The sequence below is a fragment of the Halyomorpha halys genome, unplaced genomic scaffold, assembly GCF_000696795.3.
Source record: "Halyomorpha halys isolate HHAL.00 unplaced genomic scaffold, Hhal_1.1 Scaffold29.1, whole genome shotgun sequence".
Lineage (NCBI taxonomy): Eukaryota > Metazoa > Arthropoda > Insecta > Hemiptera > Pentatomidae > Halyomorpha > Halyomorpha halys.
In genome coordinates this window covers 186,121-196,166 of record NW_027115892.1, presented here as the reverse complement: position 1 = coordinate 196,166, position 10,046 = coordinate 186,121, and the positions used below count along the sequence as shown (strand labels likewise).

Below are 10,046 nucleotides of genomic sequence, written 5' to 3'. Positions count from 1 at the left end.
TTTTTCCATTTAACACGCTTTAACATGTTAAACCAAAGATCATGAATACCCCTAATGTTGTTTGGTCATATGAATGTATGGAGGTTTAGTGAAACCGTTAAGTACAATTAGGTTTCAGTAATAACTTGTACAACATTTTTTTTTTATTTTGAAAAGTTAATTCCAAAAGGTAATTGTAGTCAAGTGAATGCGTCAGAAGTCTATTGTGTGATTTAAATTATAGGTGTTTAAGTCTGGAATGTGCATTCCAAGTAGGTTTGCGGTCTGGGTATACACATGTTTAGCATTACTAGTGGACAATTATCTGTTTTAGAATTTTTTAAATAAAAAATTACGTTTTGATGTTCTCTTTCATTCCGGGAGTTTTCTATTAAAACTTAATACTATATGCATTTCTCAAACGAAAAGGTTTTTTTAACAAATAAAATTAATTTATTACAAAATTAATATTTTTCTCTGTTAAATCTATCAACGTTATCAGTAAAAAATTTAGTTATTTATATAAAATGCAACCACAGTATTTAAAAAAAATTATTATCTTTCGAAATTGAAAATATTGAGTTAAGATAGAAAAATCATATAATTTGGTATAAACTGTTAAAGTTTGGGATTAAAAATATTCTTAAGATTTTCTAATCAAATTCAATTTAATAGTTGAGAGGTTAAAACATTTTGAGATTTTTCTGAGGCAAAAACTCTTAAAACTCGGTGTTTTCTCTTACTTACTAATCAAACTCGCTAAGACCAAAACGAATGAATAAATGCCAAATTGACTGTCACAATTCGTGACGAATGATTCATTTCATCATCAGATTCTTAATGAGAAAGAACACGAAAAAGAAGAAGAAACCATAATTTGGGTGAAAGAAGAATATTTTCATAATTAAATTAAACATTTTTTATAATTTAGAAAGAAAAATTAAACCTTGTTACACACTTAATAAGTGGGATGTCGTCAGCATGCTTCGGGAGCTTCCGAAAACATCTTCATGAAATCAATTTTAGATGTTACATATCACTTAAATATCACATATCCATTGATATATATCCTTGAATAGGGGCACATCTGATAAAAAGCTTTTATCTTGAAATGGATAAGTTCTAAAGATATTATCGTAGTCAGGGGATTATTTATAGGTTTATTTCCCTACTGTGGTATAGACAATTTCAACCCTGGTAGGTTTGTCAAAACGTAACCAGTCTACCGTGCAATCAATATAATACGTAAAATATAAAATAATGTTTTTATTTTTAAATATGCCACTGTTCAGAGAAAGTAGTGTTATGCAACACCTAAAATTGATTTCATGAAGATACACTCTGAAGCTCCCAAGCATGCTGACAACATCCTTTCTCATATTCAGTAGATCAAATAAAGTTAATAATAAATAAATAAATAAAAATAAACTTTCTTTCTAAAGTATGGAAAATGTTTAATTAATCATACCTAAAAGAAACAAAATCAGTTGAATAAAAATGTTTATTATTATTTAAACAATACTTAATCGCTAATAAACAATTCTCCCATTAAATATGTCGCCTAATGTATGAATTCTAAACGGGATAAATAAAATGCGCCTCAGCACAGGATGTCGGCCCACAAGCCCCGCTTTTTAGATAAAATACCGTTCGCTTCATGTTTGGATCCTTCGTCATACTTTGACCTCGGAAAACATGCTATTCTTATAAGTTACAACTCGAATCCTTAATTATCTAACCGCAGACGGTAAAATCGTTAACATACTTCGACAATTTTAAATAAAGGTCCCCAACTTCCTTGATTTCAATTTTATATATATATATATATATAAAGGGAATGGTCGAATATTTGTCCACAATAAACTTTTAAATTATTGGACCGATTCGCGTGCTATTTTTTTTCCAAATGTTCCAATTCCCCATGGTTTAAATATAATGAAAACCCGGATTCTTGAGTCGAAAAAAAATTATGAACAAAATTAACATAGTTTTTGGTTTGTAGCTCAGAAAGCATGAGCTTTTTGCACTTTTATTTTATAGCAATAGATTCGTCTCTTTTCGAGGAATAAGAAAAGAGCATTACTGATTCTATTGAGCTATATTATATTTGCGAAAAATTATAAAAACATATTGTGACTGTGAGGAGAGTAGGTGAGCAGATTTTTTTTTTTTTTAAACATTTCATATTCGTTTTTAGTGTCGTATCAAAGTACCAAATACCATTTTTCAAAGAAATTGAGAATTAGAAATTTTTCACCTCGGTTTATTTGGAATTTTTTTTTCTTCCGATGACTATTTATGCTCTTTCAGCCAACAACTTTTTTTTTTATATATATAATTTATTTACAACTGTATAAAAATATGTACAAGTAAATTTTCTGTAGGTGACATAGTGACATGATACAAACATGTGGGGAATCTACCCATTGATAGAACTCCAATAACATTTCTAGAGAAAATCTCCAGGCCATCTTCTTCTCAGACCCCTAGGGGGATTGTTAGGTAATGAAGGAGAAGCCAGGTTAGAAACAAGTGGATTTGGGAGGTTGGGAAGTTTATCATGGAAGGAATGGTATCGGGTCCTGGCATAACCAGATATCAAAAAATCAGCAACATATAAGACATTGAGGTCCTGATGGATGACTTGATTCGTGACTAAATAAGAAGCATTAAGGATTCTGGACTGTGAGGATTGAATTCGGGAGGAATTTGATGGTTTAGTGGAGCTCGAAAGCTCAACGTATGTCCAGATAGGCCTTATAATAGTCATGTAGATCAGTCTTTTGTAATGGATTGGTAGTTTAGACCATTTGTCTAGTAAATGTTGTAATAAGCCTACAACTAAACCTAGATTTAACTGTTTTAAGGACGCAATGTAGGTTCCAAATAGGAGGAAAAAATTCATAGGTTTTATTTTATATCTTCAGTTCTAATTTGTTTGATTAGACCCAGTCTGTGCCCTTTGGTGCAGTTTATTTGCTCCAAACCAATGTAGATTGGTCCAAGTAGTGTTTAAGTTATTTTCATTTTTTAGATTTTTAAAATGCTGATTTAGGGCAAAAATGTTGGAGTTAAAACTTTTATTTTCCGATTTTTCGAAAATCAGTATTTAAGTGTTTCTTGAGGTGCTAAAAACAAATATTAACTTTGTTTCACTCCATAAAAATGTTTTATCACAATTTCATGCTTTAGTCTTTCCGAATTTTTTCCAATATAGTACTAATATAGAAAGTGAGTATATACATGAAAATATCATAGATAATCAAATTGCTTAAAAGAAAAAATCAACTAAGTACATTTTTGAGTAAAATTTTCTCTTTATGGAACGTATTGTTTCAATTTATGTTACCAAACCATATAATAAAATATTTTTATATGATTAATTCTAACAAAGCGCAATAATTTATACCAAACTACCAATAGTATTATGAGTTTTTTGGGGGTTTTTTTCGGCCAAGACTCCCATTGGAGTCCTATACTGCCTAACCATGGTTGGGGGTCAAAGTTCTTCATTTTGTGGGACCGCCACGCAATGAAAAAAGTCGACACCCCAGGCCGGATTTGAACCGGCACCGCTAATAGACATCAAATTGGTAAGACTGTACCAATAGTATTCATTAAATCTATATACATCCACAAATATAGCGATAGCGAAGCATTGCCGGGTCAGCTAGCTATTTAATAAAATTATTTTTTTATAATATCTAAAGAGATTTAAAAAAAAAAATAGGACAGAATAGCACTCTAAATGGGCCCGAATACACTGACGAAACACGACGACAGACGGACTATTTGTAAACAAAGCGTAGCCTATCGATTTACACAAACAGGAGATGGAGAACTGAATGGGAGGGCAGCGCATGTCCCTGAATGGTAGCTTTACTACAGCCACGCCTTTCATCTCTTCAATGGTCTCTCATAGTTTAGTAACTTACTCATCACTTCAATCCTTAATCACATATTTACTATATATATATATATATACAAATCAAATAGATTAGACTACATTTTATTGCCATTTTTTATAACGTTCCTTTCCTAAACTACCAAGTATTATCCTCTCACTTTATTTATGACAGGATTATTATTCAATCGCATGTTCACTGTATTGTTTTTTCCGGACATCTGGTCAAAATATTCTCGGAATTAGTGAATAAATAATAGGCACTTAAAACCTTTTTTGTATACTTAAATATATTTTTGATCTTCTTGAGGAGGACTCATTAGTAAACCAACTATATTGAGGTAATGTTTTTAAATACTCTATTGTTGTCTTATAAATATCTTAAGTGTATCTTAGTGTTACTGTTACAGTTTATAGTTATTAGTTATATCACTAATAAGAGAAAAAATAAATAAATTATAGGTAACTTGTTCGGTCCGTAATTTATACAACGCTAAGGGCCAAGAAACAAAATTTTATAATTCTACACTTCTAAGATTTAACTATTTTTCATTTTCTATACTTAAAGTTTTTTTCTTGTTCATTTTGAAAACTTTAATCAATTCATTTTCTTTAATACGTTTGTATTTCACTTCAGAGGTTAAGTTAATCTTATAAAAAATATTTTTACAAATATATAAGAGGATAAGTTTGAAAATTTCGAATTAATACTTTTCTATCACATTGATTAAATTAATGACTTTTTTTAAAGCACTCTTTATCACTTTGTTTAAAATACCTAAAATAATCCATGGTTTTCTTTAATCCTATACTTCACCGTTTTTCAACTCTTAAGAGTTCTCAGCATGTGGCGTTTTGCTATCGACGGATTCTCAAAAATATATACCATAAACAGTCAAGAGAAAGAGATATACGATACATAATTTAATATTTTGATAAAAACAATTTTTTTTTTTTTTTAAACAGCAAATATAACTTTATATTATTAATTTTTTAAATAAAATTTTCTTATTATTTAAATGATTATGAATAAATATAGGAGATAATTCAAAAAGCCTAAAGTTGAATGCTTGCGTTTTGGACATATAAAGAAAAATAAGAGTATAGATTTTCTTTTGAAACTGATATTTTAGGTTAATTTTTTTTTTTATTTGTAGTTAATAACAATCTATAGTAGGTAGAATTATTTAATGTTATGTATATGAATATATAAATAAACAAAAATAACTTCTTTACCTAAACCAGACTTATATGCCAATACTTAGGAAAAGAAATATATTTTATTGCCTCGATTTGGTTGAAACTTTTATTACAACATAAATATTTAATAAATGTAAAATAATTATTATTGTAAAAGAGTAGTTTTAAACCATAAATGTAATATCAGTGGTGCGTTTTATCTTTCCTGTTGGTTCCTAGACAAGACCAGAAGTTTTATATTTCGTTTATCATTTTTTTTAAATTGTATTTTTACTTTGATGATAAACAATATGATGTCAGATTTAATTTAATCATGTAAATAATTATAATAAATGTTTCATGCAGAAAACAAATTTTATTTTAATTTGTCCTCTCTTATCTAAGAACTAATTAACAGCGATTAATTAATTATATTTTTTATAACATTGACATAATTTTTTAATGCTGTAAGTTATAATTAATTATAACACTACAAAAAAAAAATTGTAAACTTGGACTATATTGGTTATTAAAATACATAAGTCCAAACAAAATATATTTTACGAAAAACCATATGTATGTGGTTGAGAATTACTTTTCAAAAGACTTGCGCACAATCTTTCTTATTGTTTTGATCATTTATTTGTTGACCAATGAACGGGATTAGACATGGATTCTTCTCTTTTGTAGAACATTAACATACTAGTTGATGACTTTCAGATGAACAAAATGTAAAATAATCCATTTAAAAAAAAAAATGAGGGATATTTCTTAACTTCATGAGTCTTCAGCTCAATAATCAGACAATGATAAGAAAACACAAGTAAAAAACTTTAATAATGAATCTATTCATACTTGATTAATAAATATTTTTAGAAAGGCAGCGAATAGCGCAATTTTCTTTGAATAATTAATGCAAAATGTTAAAGTTCCAAAGACTCTCGCAGAACCATTTCAAAGTGAACATGTAAAAACATATGAAACCCTAAAAGCATTTATAGGACCCTTTAACTTCTGTGGTCGACTTCTTGTAAACGTTTTTGAAAATTTAATTACGAGTTAATTAACTTTTTAAATATTATATAAATTATTGATTTTAACTGGTATGTTGTCCATTTCTGTTGTTTTTACGTTGATAATTTTTTATTCGAAGTTGTTCTGTAAATAAATCCCAGAATCTAATGGAAAGTACTCAGGACCTCCGTTTAAATATGGCTCATATGAAAACTACAACTTAAAACTAAAATTAACTGGATAAAACTTTATATACAAAAGGGTTTGATTAACTTTAATGAAATATATATGTCATACTTGGTATTACTGCCTTAAATCAGAAAATTTAAGGAACCCAGTTTTACAAAATTCACCTAATTTACACTATAAATAGGAACCAACAGATTACTCTATTGACGAGTAAGCATGAGTGTTAATAAATATAAATATTGTGAATGTAGGTGAGTATGTAATTGTTTTTTATAAATCAATAAAGAAAGAGAAAATCCATTATTGTACAGTTTGCTGTTTGAATGAATGATAAAGCATCATCAGAGGCGCCACACACAGCCTTCTAAATATCTTATCTGACCAGGTTCAAGGTAGTAGATTAAAAACGCATGTAGCAAAATGTTTTTGTCCCAAAATAATTTTAATTTTTCAATCGATAAAAATATATCCTTTTAATGAATAATATGGTTATTTAGGTCTGTAACAAACGCGACTGTTACCAATAATTAGATTACTACAAAATTGAATTAGTTCATGCAATTCTGTTTTGGATGTTCCATAAAGAGATAATGTAAACATTTCTACTTCCTATATTACTATATTATAAACCAGGATACAAATCAGGTAGCCTAATGCAATTTATATATATTTACTATCAGTATTTTAAACTAAAAAGATTATTTAAAACCAATATATTAAATACAACAATAAAAACAGCTTAAAGTTGCATCAAAATCATAGCATTTCTTTAGTAAATAAATACAAATAGACCTCGGCTAGGCCAATCACTAATTGATAACGCATTAATGCTAGATTTTTAGTATCAATGAACCCAAATAGTTCACCAAATAAATTTTATTATTATTATTATGAATTATTCTTTAATAATTAATAAAAAAGAATGAGTCATAACAAAGAACCATTTATTATTAAAAAAACTCAAAATTTGTCTTAAAAGTCTTAAGTAAGGTACCACCGATATGAAGTAATTATACTAACCAAATTGGAATTAAATACAACTTTTTTAGTTGGTGAAAAAAATTCAACTTTATCTAAAGATAATGGTCAAATTGTGAATGAAAAATGTTCTTTTAACACTGTTGAGAGATATAATAATTATATACAATATATAGATATGTTTTCTATTAATTTTTTGTTCCCAAACGATTTAATATAAAAAAAAAAAGTTAAATCGCAATATATATATCAATTTATTTACTTTTATTAAGTTGCCTGAAACGTGTATGAATATCGACAAAAATAATTTTTAAAATATTCATTTTAATTATCATTTCACTTTAAATGAAATCATTTTTTAACATCTTATTTAAATAAAATATTTAATTAGTTTGAAGGGTGTTTGTTTTCCTTTGAAACCGCTACATTGAAGTTTTTGTTTTTTTATTAAATAGAAATTGTATTCATCAAAATAATTAGAGAAAATACTGAGAAGTATCAGTATCTGTGAATTACCTCAATATTTGCAAATGTTCAAAATAAAAATAATTTTAATTGCACCTAAATGAACTCATTTGGACAGATTTTTGGACACCAGCTTAAAAAATATATATAAAATAAATATGCAATTACATAAAATCCTGTCTCTGGAAATAATTTATGGGGTATTGGTATCCTAATCATATTCAACAATGATAAAAGAATTAATTAATAATAAATATGACTGATTTTAGTATTACTCTAATAAATCTTAGAAAACTACTATTTTTGTTTAATATTCTACTCTCAGAATAAAATAGAATATAAATGATTCTGCTATTATTTCTATATTCAATTCTATGCAAATAGATACGTTATTTATTCTGTTTCTTAATAAATAGGTATTCTATTTACAGTTTATTTTTAATATTACCTAATCATTCCACATCGTAATTCATGTCTACGTGATTTGATTATTAAATATGTAGAAAAACTATATTTTATTTGTTTCCTATTTTTTTTTTCCTGAAAGTAATTCATTAGATAGACATCAAACTAAATTAATATTAGATGACTCTTATAAGTAAAATTAACCAAGGACCAATATACGAACCGAGTAAACTATAAAACATCCTACGTTCCAGTTTAATCCGTTTAACTTCCGGTAACGTTTTTCAAAAGGGTTTCTAAAAATATTATACCATTGAGAAAATGTCACAAAAATTTTATTGAAAGGCGGCCGGGCAAGTTAAGAGAGAGCTCTTAGAGATCAGTGAAAGGAGAAATAAGGCCAACTCGATATAAAAACAACTTGGTTAACATTCTCCATCATTATTACCTTTTGGAAGAACAAGATATAATTATTAGAGAACCTGTTCCCAACATCAGAAAACAAAATGGTTTCTAATAACGTAAATCGCCAAGATAAAATCCGAAGTTTAGAATAATCCTTAGTAATTATCTCCTATCAATGAGTTGTTTGTGAACATATGCCTTTATAATTGGTTATTTCATAACTTCTAGATTAGAAATCATATAAAAATCGATGGATAAAATTTTTTTATATATTTTATCTTATTTTATAAAGCTTTAAGTAAATTTAAGCCCAATTTTTTACTATTATTATTGAAATGATATGTATATATATTTTTTGTCTTTATCGATGCCTATCTACTTACGTAACAGACAAATAAATAATGTTAAAAATCTTATTTATTTTATTTATATGAAGAAATAAAATATGTAATGAAATTTACTGTATATTTGTAATTAAATTATATAATTTTGAATTACCATTAAAATTAAACTATATAACAAAAATATAGAAAAATAATATGCAACATTCTTAGATCATTTGATAATTATAAATATAAAATTTATAAATGAGGTTCATTAGTTTTCGCAGTGAGAAATTAATGGAATGACACCAACACAAAGATAATCTAAAATTAGTTTGATACTAATAATATTATGAAGCAACAGTGTACAAACCTTCTACACCATTCAGTATATCCAAATAATATGTTGAACAAATAGATGGATTGAATCTTGATTGAGATGATCAAACTGATTCACAATAAATTAGATATAATTTAAGTAAAGCACTATGATATAAGGACGAAAAGAGCCGAGAGGGAACAACCTAACCGACACATTCACAACCAGGCGGCGTCACAGACTGAAGTCAACGAGAAGGGAGGCAGTCCTACCACCCTCGCCAACCGAAAATCACTAGCGCGTTATTCTATCCAAATATCATACCTCGAGTAAGTGTTTCTGTATTTGTAATTATTCCTTATTATTTTTTTTCAAATGAAATGTTCATTTGGTAACATAAGGTATAATACTATAAAAGTAAACAAGCATCAAAGGTTCAAAACAAAATATAATTTAAATCATAAATTAGCCATGTAATTAAAAGAAAAATTCAAACTTTAATTTTTTTCAATAAAATTATTACTGGATCATTTGTGTTTTAATTACATAAGAAATAGATTTGTAAATTGTTAATCAATTCGAAACATCAACAAAAAAAAGCTATTAATTGAATTTATTCTAATTGATATCCAGGATAACTCTCAACGCTCTTTATTAATTCTTCAGACTAACGTTTCGGGCAATTCGAATATCCTCAAGGAAAATCTAACAATTAACAGCTTTATACATTAATTTTTAACAATTTTAATTACAACACTATTATTAATAATTTAACAAACCTTAAATATAAATTTACATTAATTAGATTGTTCTTGAGGATGGCCTCCTTAAGTGTTGACACTTAACCTGGATGATAATTAATTTATTTAAACAATAAATACCAGTC

General features: G+C 27.2%; 1 protein-coding gene across 5 annotated transcripts in view; it reads right to left on the bottom strand.

The window, feature by feature from the left end:
- The window catches only part of LOC106684431 (uncharacterized), a 284,598-nt gene extending 275,195 nt beyond the window's left edge, over positions 1-9,403 (bottom strand). For 4 of the 5 annotated variants that reach the window (XM_067052858.1, XM_014426522.2, XM_067052856.1 and 1 more), the window contains exon 1: positions 9,215-9,393. The gene's annotated coding sequence lies outside the window, so the exon portion shown is untranslated. Of the gene's footprint in view, positions 1-9,214 lie in introns of all 5 variants that reach the window. The other variant, XM_014426516.2, reaches the window with a different exon arrangement.
- Between the last annotated feature and the right edge of the window lie 643 nt (positions 9,404-10,046).